We start from the raw sequence: 14210 nt of genomic DNA, 5'->3' as shown, positions 1-14210 counted from the left end.
ACCTGGAAGAAATGTAACAGTTGATGGGAAATATACATTTTGATGAAAATATAAGATCTCTGTCATTCAATTTTTCCAGTCGTTTGATTCAGCCGTGGCGACACGAGGAAGAACTGCTGTGCAAACACTTGTTACTGATCAGATATGACATTACTTCTGACAGAATATCAATTACGTCTCGATAGGCATGACTGCAGAAACCTGGCGTTTGATGCACTCTTATAATTTTGTACTTTCAGAATTTGAACTTTGGAGAATCTCCTTTGTGAAACAATCTATATTTGCCTGTTTATTTAAATAATTTGTTAGCCACTCTCAGAGCAGCTTGCGGATAAACAGGTTATGGAACTTGATGTGTTTCTTTAGCATGTTTCCAAGGGTGGAAGACAGATGGTCCTTAATGTCTGTCCATTCTCATCTAGACTTACATTCAAATGCACATTTAAAGTTCTAAATGGCTTGGGATCCCCAAGCCATGAAGGAGCATTTCTTCCCCATGCAATCTATATTAGAGGCACATTACTTCACAGTAGCAGGGGATGTGATGGGGCACATGGAACCACCCACCAGACAGCAACATCTATTACCAAATCAACAGTGATAATGGCAGGTATTTTATAAGTCAATTATAATTTCATTCTCAAACACACATAATTCAATATTTTTGCTTCCATGCAACAGGTTTTTGTAAGGGCAAAAATATTCATCTACTGTCCCCCCCCCCTCCGATTTAGGTTGGTGTAAAATAGTGGGAAAGTGTGTGAGCAAAAATCCAAAAATCCTTGATTCAAGTCTTTCTTCCGTCAATTGTCCTCATGATGGCCTGAAGCAAGCCACTAGCTCCTCATACTTTTTTCATGACATGGCTTTACCTTCCAATGATACTTTAAGGATTGCTATGATAAAGCATGCAATATACTTGCTTCTTATATCACTCCTACTAGATGTCAATATAATGTAATATAGAAGAATGGGGCATCCCCATCAGTTTTATTGAGGTCACATGTTGGTTTGTAAGGCAAAAGGTGGCAGCCCAGTTCCCATTAGTTCAGGCCAACTTAACCACAATTCTTACCACCACCACATCACATTACTAAGTGCAGCAATGATTAAATGGCTTTTAGATGTTGCCAACTCTTGACTTAAAAAATAAAACAAAACCCCCAAACCCAAATTCCAAACATTTAAATAATTTTCAATAGTGGTCTTATTGTTATGCTAAATTATAATATTTTTCTGCATTCGTATAATCACTTTTGCCTTGAAGCATATGAGTCAGCCATAGATTAACAACTGAGACATGATCACTTCTAAGCAAATTAACCTTTTCTGTCTGGGCTAAATTTTCTATTAATATGAAAATCAGCTGCAATTTAATTCCGGTTTGCTTGCATGTGTGCTTTAATTTCAGAACTTATATATTTCCTCAGCTGCACTGTGACTGTACACAGGCATCTACAACAGCTGAGGATGTTATGGGGAAGAACTTTCTGACAGTAAGTGCTGTTTGGCAGGGAAATGGACTCCCTCGTGAAGTTATGGACTCTCCTTCACCTAAGAGTTTTTTTTAGCAGAGGTTGGATAGCCATCTGTCATGGATGTTATAGTTGAGATTCCTTCTTTGCAGGGGGTTGGACTAGATGACCTGGAGTCCCTTCCAACTATGATTCTATGTGAGATCAAGAGCCTTCAACCTACAGCTGGCAGAAATGACCAGTGTAAAGCTTCTCCTGGCAACTTTGGTCCTCTTCATTGGTCCATTTCATTGGATCATGCACAAGGAGGCAGGAGGTTTCCACTTATCTCCCCATCTGCCCACCTTTCAAAGAATTGTAATGTTGGAATGGACCCCAAGGCTCATCTAATCCAAACCCCTGCACTGCATTTAACAAACATTTCATTCAATCGGCATGACTAATTTAGGTTGATTAATTTCATGGGTGTACTCTTATAGGGATGCATTGAATACAACTGCTGCATAAAGACAAAGTAGTCGAAATCATGAGTGAGGACATTGCCCAGACGCAAAGAGCGCAGAGGAAAAACAAGGGACCAGCTGAACTGTTTGTTTCCTCATTTTCATAGCTGCCACTTGCTCAAGGTCAGTACTAGAAAAACCTAGAAAAGAAAATGAAAGAGACTTATAATTTATAATGCATACTTTCATGAATTGCTTGGAGCATTTGACTAATTTCAAACACTTTCCTGAAATGCTAAGCTGCCCTGCATATGAAGTGTGCTAAAAATCACTGCTCCAAAAATAAAGTGTCATTATAGGTTGCTTTTCTCTTGTGTTATTTACCTGTTTTGTTTACATTTGGCTGCTGTTGAGTTGTTTCGCAATATTATCAGATTTTATTAATTGGTTTGATAGCTGAGACCACCTTCATAGACCTGTTAGTTAAATACTGCACCATAACGCCAAGCTATTGCACACTGCTGCATAGCATTAAAGTGCTTTTTAAAATGCCCTTGACCTCATTAAAAATAACAAGACCTCTTTACAGCTTTGCAAGCACTTAGCTAGGCTGAAGGGTGTTGTAAAGAGGGTGGAATATATTATGAAGTGCCATACAAAGTCTAAACTAGGTAGGCAATTAGTGAACTAATAAGGGTGCAGAAGTATTTCCTTGGAAACTGTTAATTTTTACATCGATAAGTAATTATCATTTGTGCTGGTAACACAGCATAAATTCATAGCTCGTGCTGGTCTAATAGCATGGCTCAGAAAAATAACAAAGGGATTTTAAAGATTGTAAATGTAATCTTATTGTGAGAAACATGGAAATATAGAAGCCCAAATAGGGGGAAATCAATTAAGAAAGATTAGCACTTCTTATAGCAGCAGTATCTCAAAATATATAGAATGCTACTTCCCCTGTTATTATCTGGGGTAGTGAGGGGAAGTGATATTAATCTAATCCTCCAATCTTGGCACTGTCTTGTCTGTGAGCTATTCTGCCCAGTATACAAAACACTGAACAACCTGTGACTCAAGCACTGTACCTGAAGAAAAGTGTCTTTTCCAGTCTTGCCCCACCTGATTATCAGCTGGGGGTGCCCTGCTTGTTATCACACCAGTGGCTAAAGCTATCTGGCTGGTGATACATGGCGGGGCATTTTCAGTAATCTCCTTAGGTTCAATAAAGCCAGGTAAATGTGTATAGAATTGCATGGTCTTTCACAGTCTTCATCTCTGTATAGAAATCTCCAGACTGCTCTGCAGAAGTTTTGAAGGTGTTCCATGACTTACGAATGTAGGAAGAAATGTAACAGAAATATTTTCTGTTGAAAAGACTTTCTGACCTTCATTCTGAAGGGAATGCATTCTGGTGCCTGCAAGGACTATTGTGCTTCACAGCTGTATTTGCCGTGCCAACATGTTAAAAATGCTTCAAAGGGATGCATCTCACTGCAATACTCGGAGCAAACCCACTGAAATCAGTGGAGGTACCCTGCGTATGACTCAGGATCCAATTAAAATTCTCTCCCTCCTGGGCTTCTCAGGGCAGTCGTCACCCCATACTCTTACAAGTTTAGTGGCTGGGAGAGCTGGGTTGAGGGACACCCCCACCCCCAATACTTGGTTCAATTAGTTTTTGGATGTTGTGTTAGGCTGCAATCCTAAGCCCACTTACATGTGAGTAAGCACCTCTGAATTCATTTGGACTGACTTCCTGGTTAGGATTGCAGTCTTAATTTGATAAAATCACTTGAAGCATTTTCTTACGCAAAAAGAGGGCATGTCTCTGGAACTGTTAAAGCATTCTGTAGATCTCAGGGTGGAGGAGATGATTTAATTTTTTCTATATTTCCTTGCTTGTTCTTAGGCCGATGGTGGCATGTGGAACGTTCAAAAACAGATATTGCACTTTCAGAGGTCAAGAGCACTGTAAATACAATAAATATTCCAGTCTGAGACACACATTTATTATTGGTAATTTTTTTAGCCTGTATTTATATGCTCTTATCAAAAAACTGTTCCTTCAAGAGCCAGAAGCTATATCATATGAGAAAAATGAGAGAGAAGTGAAGAGGTCACACAGGTTTGCGCTATCATAACATGGCAAATATGAAGCAATACATTTTAAATAAAAATTGTCATGCACTGTTGTGATAAGAGAATAGCTGCTTATATTAGAGGAAATTATTCTTATACAATATAGCTCTCCAAGCTCATAAAAGGGCCTGTGCTAAGCATGCAGTTCCTCATGCAGCAATTGGAAAAATGCTATTGAGATAATAAAAAGTATGTGTGAGTGAAAAGTATGGCATGTGTGAGCAACCTTTCCCTTCAATCTGCATTAATAGTTACACTGAGTAAGGTGCGTGATCCCATTACAACATAACACAGTCTTATGAAATCCGATGATACTTTTTGCAATATGCTGCCTTTTCTTCTTGCTTTGACAAGAATAACATTCAAATGTCCTCGTTTACAATACCTGTACATGCATGGCTGGGGGAAAAAATCTAAAGTTCTATATACCTGCCAAAATGTTCCCCACCCTTAATACATACTGATACTACTACTACAAGTACTACTAACACTACTAGTAGTTGAGTTACTAGGAGCAGCATCAAAAGAAGAAACATGAATAAGAGTAGTAATCTAATGAATACTGATAATACCACCACTCCACAAAATTTATGGAGGTATATATTATATAAAAGCCCTGTAACTTAGGTCAGTATAAACCAAGCTTCCTCTGTGAATATCCTGATGGATTCACCTTAATGGATTTTGTTAGCACAGACAGCTCCTACTAGACATAGGAATAAATACTGCTGAAAGTTTGCTTAAAAATATCTTTCTTTTCATTGATGTCCAGATAGTTGCAAATAATAGATTCCCTTCTTAGTCTGTCCCTTGATGGAATCCTGTGCAATATTAGTTTCTCAAACATGTTAATGAATACCAGCTGTATATCTGTTGCTTTGCCCAATGATCCCAAATATATGGAATAATTTTGTCCTCCAAACAGAAACAAACCCAAAACAAGACCATTCTCTTGACAGTTTAAGAGAATAAAATATTTTCCGGTTTCTCAGTAAACACCCCACCTTCTGAATTTTTGATGTGGGGTAGATCATCCAGTGAGACTTCATAACACAGTGAGAAATTTCTTCTGTAACTTGAAACGCAAAGAAATGCAGAAGACCTAATTAATAGGTCCTGTTTGTGGGCTTCCCATAGACACCTGGCTGGCCACTGGGAGAAAAGGATGGGCCTTTGGTCAGGTCCAGCAGGACTTTACTTGTGCTTTTAATATTTTAGCCTAACCATTAACAGTGCTTTTTTAAAAAAACAAAAAACCATTCCATTTTATAACTTAGACGTGCAGTTGAGAAAGAGAATTACTCGTTTTCAAAGAAGCTCCAGATTTTCCCTGCCAGAGAGAATTACGCAAAAGAAGCATTGAGCACATCTGCCTTCTTTCCGTCTTTTAGTTCATAAATAGAATGCGGTAGTTTCTTTATATATCTTGGCTTGCAACATCTGCATATTTTTTGCTGTGGGAAGTGAAAGTGTGTGTGTGGGGGGGGAGAGTGAGATGCCAGGAAAACTGTTTTCACACCAAATCTGGCCCCCGCCCCCAATCCATGCCCCAGGCTATCATCTCAAACGTATCTTTCAGCCTGGCAAACAAACAACTATCTAAAATCTAACAAAATGTCAACATGAGAGGATTTCCTGCATTGTATTCCTCATTGTTCTGCCCTTCGTTCCATTCATTTTGAATTTCGGTTGAACTAGGATAATTTCTGTAATTTATTTATTTGAGCACACACAGTTTGTTGTAGCTTCTGGTACCTTTAATTTGTTCACATATTCCTTTCTACTGCATAATGAGGCATCTAAGACATTGGAATGACCTGCTGGGTTAGGTCAAAGGTCCATCTAGTCTAGCACTCTGTTCTCACAATGGATAACCAGATACATATGGGAAGCCCACAATAAGGAGCTGAGTGCAACAACACTCTCCCTACATGTGATTTTCAGCAACTGGCATTAAGAGGCCTACTGTCTCTATCAGTGGAGGTAGAACACAACCACCATGGCTAGTAAGCATGCAAATAGGAAGAGAACAAACTAGTTGTACTCATATTGTGATTGATTCCAGCTTATTTGTGTATGGTGTTTTGCTGATTTGCACATTTGCTATGTATGGATGCATCAACATTCCTGTTTTGCAAAATAAGAAGAGACCTGCTATGTCAATGATCCAGTTTTTCAGCATCATGTTCCCCAAAGCAGCCAACCAGTTGCCTCTGGGAAGTCCATAAGTGGAGTAGAAAGGAAATGGCTCTCTTCAGCATAGTTTCTCAGCTACTGATAGTTGTGTCCTCCATGAATTTGTCTATAATCTCCTTTAAATCCCTCTAAGGTAACAGTTATCACATTTCAGAAATTAATTCATGCTTATGAAAACTCAGAAGGTGTAAGCAACTGAAAAAGTGAATGCAATTGCTATAATAAAAAAGGTAAAGGACCCCAGATGGTGAAGTCCAGTCAAAGGCGACTATGGGTGTGGTGCTCATCTCGTTTTCAGGCCGAGGGAGCCGGTGTTTGTTCACAGACAGCTTTCCGGGTCATGTGGCCAACATGACTAAACCACTTCTGGCACAACGGAACACCGTAAAGGAAACCAGAACACAAAGAAACGTCGTTTACCTTCCCACCACAGCAGTATCGATTTATCTACTTGCACTGGTATGCTTTTGAACTGCTAGGTTGGCAGAAGCTGGGACAGAGCAATGGGAGCTCACTCTGTCGCAGGGCTCAGTGGTTTAAACCACAGAACCACCCATGTCTCTAATTGCTATAATAATACATTTTCAATTGAAAGAGAACAGCACATAATCCTTACATTAGCCAACTCAGTCTTGAATATTCCTTTATAAACTGAGGTTTCACCACCCTAGTAAAGTACTTTCATTAAAGTTACACTAGTGCATCCAGGATTTTTGGTGATTAACTGGATTATGAATAAATCAATTGACAATATGGCATATTGGCTTAATTCAGATGTCATGTTAAACCGGGAATGTCATGAAAAAGATAAGGTCAGAAAAGGATGACTTCTGGCTCTGTGTTCTCCCTTCTCCTCTCTCCTCCTCCATTGTGACTGCAAGGAGACAGGAACCTTTCTTTTTCAGTTTCAACCACAGTAACATTATATTCAAACTCGAAATCATAGTTAGTTCAAACAAGTCATCTTCATAACCCACATGAAATTTGAAGTTTTTTTTTAAAAAAAATACACAATAAAAAAGATTAATCACAATCAGGGAGGTTTGGATAATACAGCTAATTATAAGAAGTCACAGCTAATTAAAAGAAAAAGAGAAGCAAAACTGCCCTGAAGGGGGTGGGAATCCAGGAGCCCAAGGCTTGCCTAGGCTTCTTCCTATCATGATAAACCATGGTTTACTGTGACATCTGAAAGCAGACAAACAGTATAGTTTTTTTGCAAGCCAAAGTGACTATAATGACCTTTCTGATAGAGTGGGGACGTGCAGAAGTTATTTAGGAAGATTTAATACAGTTAAGCCAAGAGCGAAAATCTTAATGCTCCAGCAATTATTTTGATAATTAATTGGCAGATAATTTAGACATACAAACTGGGAAATTTACAATTACACTTCAGGCAGGTTTTCTGAATGACATCCAAGTTACTGATCACAGTCTTCTCGAAAACTGCGGGTTGAAATGAATTTGCTTGGTGATTATCACAGTCTGCGCAATAGAGTGTATCTCAAATATGCAGGGGGTGAAACAGAATTAATGAACCATAGAAAATGCTCAGGTTTTTTAGTTGCAACTATAATAATATCTAGATGGATGCTACTTACCTGAAATTGAAGTGGTTGAAAATATACCTTCTCTTTGAATTATTTATTTTCTCAAGCCAATAGTCGCACATCCCCAAAGCAACTTACTAATTTAGCCATGTTTTTCCCAGTGCTCACTTCATTCCCTGCAATGAGAAAATCAGGCAGGGGGGATTGGCACCATCTGTATCAGAGGACTGTAAGGAGCAGCAAAGTGATACCAGAGTTAAGTAGTTGGGATTGTTCTGGGACTATGTACCTGGAAACAGGGAAATACTGAATCTGACTTGACCCAGTGATAATTGAAGGCTTGGAAGATGGATTGCTAAGCATCTATCCAACTACAACTGGCAATGTAGTTGAGAATGCATAATTGCCCTTTTAATTCCCTCTGTATTTGCAACACCTTTTGCATTTGGGCTGCCCCTATAAAATACCAAAGGAAAATGTTGAAAATAAAGTGCATACTTTTCTTCATGAAAGTTTCCATTGCACTTTGCAGAATTGACATTTAGGCTGCAGTTCTAAAACCACTTATTGGGAAGGAAGGCCCATTGACCTTAATAGGTCATACTTCTTAGTAAACATGCTTAGTCGATTGTTTCATACTCCCAATTTCTCTTGAGCGGTGGTGGGAAGTTTCGGGCAAACTAGACAGGCCCAGTTTCCTTCGCAAAAGTGCAGTGCAATGGTAATCAATACCTGTTCACAAATGTACAGCTTGGGCAGGTAGCAAGCAAGCCGGCACATCAATAGGCAATGTGAGTCCCAAAGCAGTATCAGCATACTTGAAGCCTCAAGAGAGCATTTGCCAGTTTCATTAATAAATTACAGGAGGGCAAGAAATAAAACAGCTTGTGCTCACAACATACAGCCTAGTCACTGAGGAAAATGCTAGTCACTGAGGAAAATGTTAAACTGGGAAGGTCAAACCGTAACTAAGAAGGTGGCTCTGATAATAATTTTCAATATGATGACACCATATCATCATTGCAATGCTTTACTTTCAAAACTAATTTATTTTCACTCAGTAGAAACAGTAGATCCTGGAAACTTAGGGTAAGGGTATTCATGTTAAATCATTGCAGGTAAGACATATGGGTGTCATATTTTGTGGCCAGAAGGATGTGAAGACCATTGCTCTTGTGCAAATGAGATGCATTGCTTAATTTCATTCTTTAAAATAATATAGTAGCTAACTTATAACCTTTAAAAAGAGAAGTACTGCATCTTAAAATTAAGAAACGTGTACTCTGACATGAAAAGCCTATCTTAGCCTATCTTAGGGCAGCTTGATTGTGGTGGCTCATTGGTGAAAAGAATGAACTCTGAACATGTTCAGTAGTAGTCACATGATATTCCAGGGTATTCATTGATTGTATATTCCAGGGCTGAGCACTGGCATTCAAACAGATCCTTGTCAAGCCATGGCTCAGATTAAGCCCTGAAATCATATCTACAATAGTTTCCCTCCATTAAGGTTTAAAAATTGTTTCAGAAAGCCATTTACAGGGGAAAAGCAATGTGAAACGCAGACTTCTCATGGCTCCCAGGTGGTCCCATTCTGCTACTAAATTACAAATGCAAACAAAAGTACCAGAATTGTAACCTATTCATTGGAGGAGTTAGGCTTTACTGTCACCTCCTGATAACACCATTTAGCAGAGCATATTTTACACCAAAACTTATTGGCCAGTACATATAGTTCTCTGGGAAAACCGTCTGCAAGGCCATTACCCTGCCTGAAGCCATTACCGCTTTGCCTAGATCCAAAGGCATTTGCAATATCTACAAACAATCAAGCGCCAGTCAAAGACGCAATTCCAACCCCTGGAATTCAAAAATCCATTTCAAATAGAAGAGCGCTGTAATCGGTACAAAAATGATTAGATTTCACACATCCACGGGACTATTTTGACAATTTAGCCCTTTGAAATCTGTAGGAATAACCATTGTGCAAACAGAGAGGCATCAGCTCGGCATGATTCAAGTCTTAGATCTTCAGCTAAAATCCAAATAAAACAACCAAACGTGGAATTGTTCATCTTTCTGATATGCTTTATCATATGTTCTACAAAGACACAGAAGCCTTTTTCTGTTTCATGATTTCTACTTTTATTTCAGTTTATTCCACAACATACTGATTAATCTTATTATAGGGCCACAGTGGGTTCTATAGCTTATAGTTAGAAAATGGTTCAGTAGGCTGCTTTGAAAGATGGCAGTGCGGGAGAGGTAAGTTATAGGATAGTCCATGCTGAACTTGGTGTAGAAAGATTTAAAATTACTTGTTTTGAATGAATTAAATGTCTAACAAGTGCATAAAACTGTCTAAATTGTCTTGCGGATGGGGGAGAAAAAGGACTGCCCCCCCACCAGCTGGATTCAATTTCCCAACCCTGCTTTATAACATAAGGAGGGTATGGCCTGGGGAAGGTGGGGTTGGGGTATAGTCTGTAGGGAATGCTGGGTACTGGGCTGAGAGTCCTGGCATGCCGCATTTAGCCCAGGGACCTAAGGTTCACCATCCTAGATGCAAGCATACCATGGAACCAAATTTGTGATTTGTCACTGAATCTGTTGGCGTGATGAGTGACTATGGGAGATTATAGCATCCTAACTGCAAGATCTTTACTAAGAACAAGATGGGATCCTGAACACAAATTCATGACTCCTCAAGGCACTCTCCATATCAGGAGACTGTGTTCAAAATAAATAAAAAGAGGGCTGACAATGTAAACCCTTCATATTTGAGTAATGATATTATTATTTTCTGTGAGACCCGCAGCAAGGTATGAAGGCTTGCTTTATCAGATTTGTAAGTGAAAGAGACTAAAAATGAGGCTAGCCCCCTTTCCCAAAGCAGGGCTGTGTGGGAATTAAACCAAAATGAGAACCATGGATGAGTGCCATCAAGTATTGTAGTGGTGAAAGGGGGATCCTGAGAGCTGTGGGACTCTGGGGGTGGGATAAGAACCCCTTTGAGGTCCACACATCACACTCAGATTCTTAGCACGTATGGGGATAGTGAATCAGGTGTGTCTCTCTCAGACAAGTAGGGGCTGGCTGGTGGCATGCTGAAACATCTACAGCTTATGCTCAGAGCACATGTGGGTTGCTCAGATTCTACAAGCCAGAAGGAAGTGGAAAGCCTTAGCCTATGTTTACACAGGTTCCAGTTCTCATTGCACATTTATGTTATGATATGCTAAAGAAAGTGTGGTTTTCCCAAGCATCTGTGTCTTGCCTCCTTATTTTTGGCTGCAGGTGCAGTGCGTATTGAGCAGAAACGAAACCAGTTTTGTGCAGACTCAGAATCTGTATAAGTGCTACCTGTTCATTTTCTGCTATATTGTGGCAGCAGCATAAGACTGCAATCTAAACTGTAGCGGTACTGATTAAACCTAAGCATAGCTGAAGATTAATGTGTAAGGTTAGATGGAACCGAGGTGAACACATAACAGATGATTTCATGCTGTTCTAATACTGAACTATGTGAAAGCATGAGTATATGGGAAAGTATGTAATGTACTTCAAGTATCTGGGCCTGCAAACCCTGAAGAGGCATCACTGCAACAGTTCTAGCTGAACGAGTTCTAATTTGCCACTCAAGAGGCAACCTACCAAGTAATAACTATGAGAATTGTACAGTGCTCCTAATGCAATGTGCTGTAGCTCTGTTTTTAAGCCAACGGCTGAAATAATTGCATGCCAACTTCATCTAAATGTCTACTTGCTATCTAACTATTTTTTAAAAATTCAAATAATCATACATACTAGTAAAGTTAAGGAGATCCTACAAATTTAAAACAAGTGATACATGAATTCCTTCACTCATAATCCTTCAGCATGTCTCCCATATGTTTGTGCTATAGTGATATTAATGTCCTAAAGCAGTTTCTGGGAAGAACTATAGCTCAATGGAAAAGCATATACTTTGCAAGCTGAAGATCCAAGGTTCAATCTCTGAATTTGTTAAATAATCAGATCATAATGATGATAAAGACTGCCCAAGACCCAAGGAGTCTCACCCAGTGTACAACAGCTTTCTGTATATAATTTTATTATTTTACTGTTGTCATTTTAAAATTTTAATGCTATTGTTTTCTGCTTATGATGTACAATTTCATTAGATCTTAATTATTTATTGTTCCTGCTGCTTTTATTAAAAACAATGTGTATAAAAACAAACAACAGCAACAACTTCAATATTGCTTTTAAAGAAAAGCAGCCTATCAATATTTTAGAATGAATAAGGACCCTTTCCAATGTTTTATAATTATGTTACATGATAATTGTAAGTTTCTAAACTGACGTGAATATCTTGCATGAGAAAAGGAAGACGGAAAAAAATAATCATAGTAAACATTCACTTTTATTACAGTATTGCATAGATTTGAAATCACTGATCACCAGAACAGAGAACTTAGTTTACACACTCACCCAGCCAGACATGCAGAATGGGCAAGGGTGCCAACTTGAATAAAATATGGGGTGGGGGCAGGTAAGCCCTGCCCCACATAATCGATCCCAAAACGTGGAACACACATCATTTGAATGGCAATTTTGCCCTCCCAGCTCCCTCAAATATTTTATTGGGGGGGGGGGGGTCCGAAGGGATCTCAGCCCCTAGGAGTTGGCTCCTATGAGTACAAGTTGTGGGTGTGCCCCTTTTCATGTGCTCAAACATATGGTTTATGGGTATGGAAGTCTGCTGCATGTTGCAGGGTAGCTAATTCACCCTGAGGTCTAACCAAATTAGTTTCTTTCCCAGTCACTTCTAAGAAATAAAAAGCTACTATATTCGCCCCCTTATTAAAGAAGTGGGTGGAATTTACAGGTGAACTAAACCTTTCATGGTGGTTAACTAAAGTCTTTCAAATTACAGGCAAATAGGCCGAGACTTTTGTGCTGGACAGTTTAGAAGTTTGATTTTTTATTTTTAAGGAAAGGAAAAGTTTATAACTTTTTAAATTGTGCATGCTTACCATGGGTCAAGGAGCAGATTGCCCAGCCTACCACACCTTAGGTAAAGGTAAAGGTAAAGGTAAAGGTACCCCTGCCCGTACGGGCCAGTCTTGCCAGACTCTAGGGTTGTGCACTCATCTCACTCTATAGGCCGGGAGCCAGCACTGTCCGCAGACACTTCCGGGTCACGTGGCTAGCGTGACAAGCTGCATCTGGCGAGCCAACGCAGCACACGGAACTCCGTTTACCTTCCCGCTGGTAAGCGGTCCCTATTTATCTACTTGCACCCGGAGGTGCTTTCGAACTGCTAGGTTGGCAGGCGCTGGGACCGAACGACGGGAGCGCACCCCGCCGCGGGGATTCGAACCGCCGACCATGCGATCGGCAAGTCCTAGGCACTGAGGTTTTACCCACAGCGCCACCTGCGTCCCTAACCACACCTTACCAGTTACTTTATCCTTCATCCCCCTTTTCATGATTTCCCTTAAGGTGGTTTATAAGCCATCAGGAAGAGTCAAGGCCTACAGCATTTTATCAGCCACACCCTCACCCAACTGCAGCCTATCCTGACTGATTGAGCTACCAGTGAGCAAATAGCCGGTCTAGTTTCTTCCCTATGTGACCAATGGAATCTTTCCTCCTGAGACAAGCAGCAGGTCCCCCCCCCCCCCCAATTTGGGCATGGCTTCAAACACCAGTGGTGGGAGTGCACTGGAAGCAGAGTAAATAGTAATGTGCACATTGCCTTAGCCTTGATTTTCATCACTCCACTTCCATCATCAGCAAAGACAGTTCAGTTAAGGGAAATGCAAATATGTGTGGACCGACATAGGAGGCTGCAGTGAGGTTGACCCCAAATAGGGTATTGCAGTGGCACAGCACAAGTAGCTTTGCAAATACTCATGGTAGGGTGCCATAAGGCTACCCAGGCTGACTTCAGTGCACGCTTTTGTTGTACATGTGGCCAAGTCTTCATGTTGTAGTGGAACTGAAATACGTAGGCTCCACAAGTTGAGAGGTGGACAGCCCTTTGTGACAGGGTTGGACTTCGTATCCTTGCCATAATTTGCTATCCTCATTTCTTTTCTCAGCTTGCCCCTCTGCCAACTGTGGAAAGATATGATGATGATGATGATGATGATGCTTGGTGGTGATTTATTTTAAATGCGTTATAAAATCCCAAATAACACATTCCACCCTCCAACTTTCCACATCAAGTTTCAAAGGAACAATAAAGAAACTAATAAAGAGGCGCTGAAAGTGTAGATGAAATGTGGGTTGTCAGCGATGGAGAGAAAGTGAAGGACTGGCAGTAGAAGAAGGAAATGTGCAAAGAGGTGAGAGACACTTAACGGCTAATGTTTTTTATTTAATATTCTTTCATCTAGAGAACAAGTCCAAATCAG

At 40.0% G+C, this 14210-nt stretch overlaps 1 long non-coding RNA gene across 2 annotated transcripts; it reads right to left on the bottom strand.

The window, feature by feature from the left end:
• Window positions 1–3830: 3830 nt before the first annotated feature.
• Window positions 3831–13344, bottom strand: LOC310761653. Of its 2 annotated transcripts, none has more exons than XR_014547635.1 (4): window positions 13245–13344; window positions 12825–12860; window positions 7858–7982; window positions 3831–3890 (listed from the first exon to the last, which is right to left on the bottom strand). It is a non-coding gene; the product is annotated as an uncharacterized lncRNA (long non-coding RNA). The 2 variants fall into 2 exon arrangements; XR_014547636.1 differs by lacking the exon at window positions 3831–3890 and adding an exon at window positions 4683–4881.
• Window positions 13345–14210: the final 866 nt, after the last annotated feature.

Source organism: Podarcis filfolensis, assembly GCF_964270895.1.
Source record: "Podarcis filfolensis genome assembly, chromosome: 4".
In the NCBI taxonomy this organism is placed as follows: domain Eukaryota; kingdom Metazoa; phylum Chordata; class Lepidosauria; order Squamata; family Lacertidae; genus Podarcis; species Podarcis filfolensis.
The sequence above is the reverse complement of the archived record's forward strand: the minus strand, read 5'-3'. Positions and strand labels throughout refer to the sequence as shown.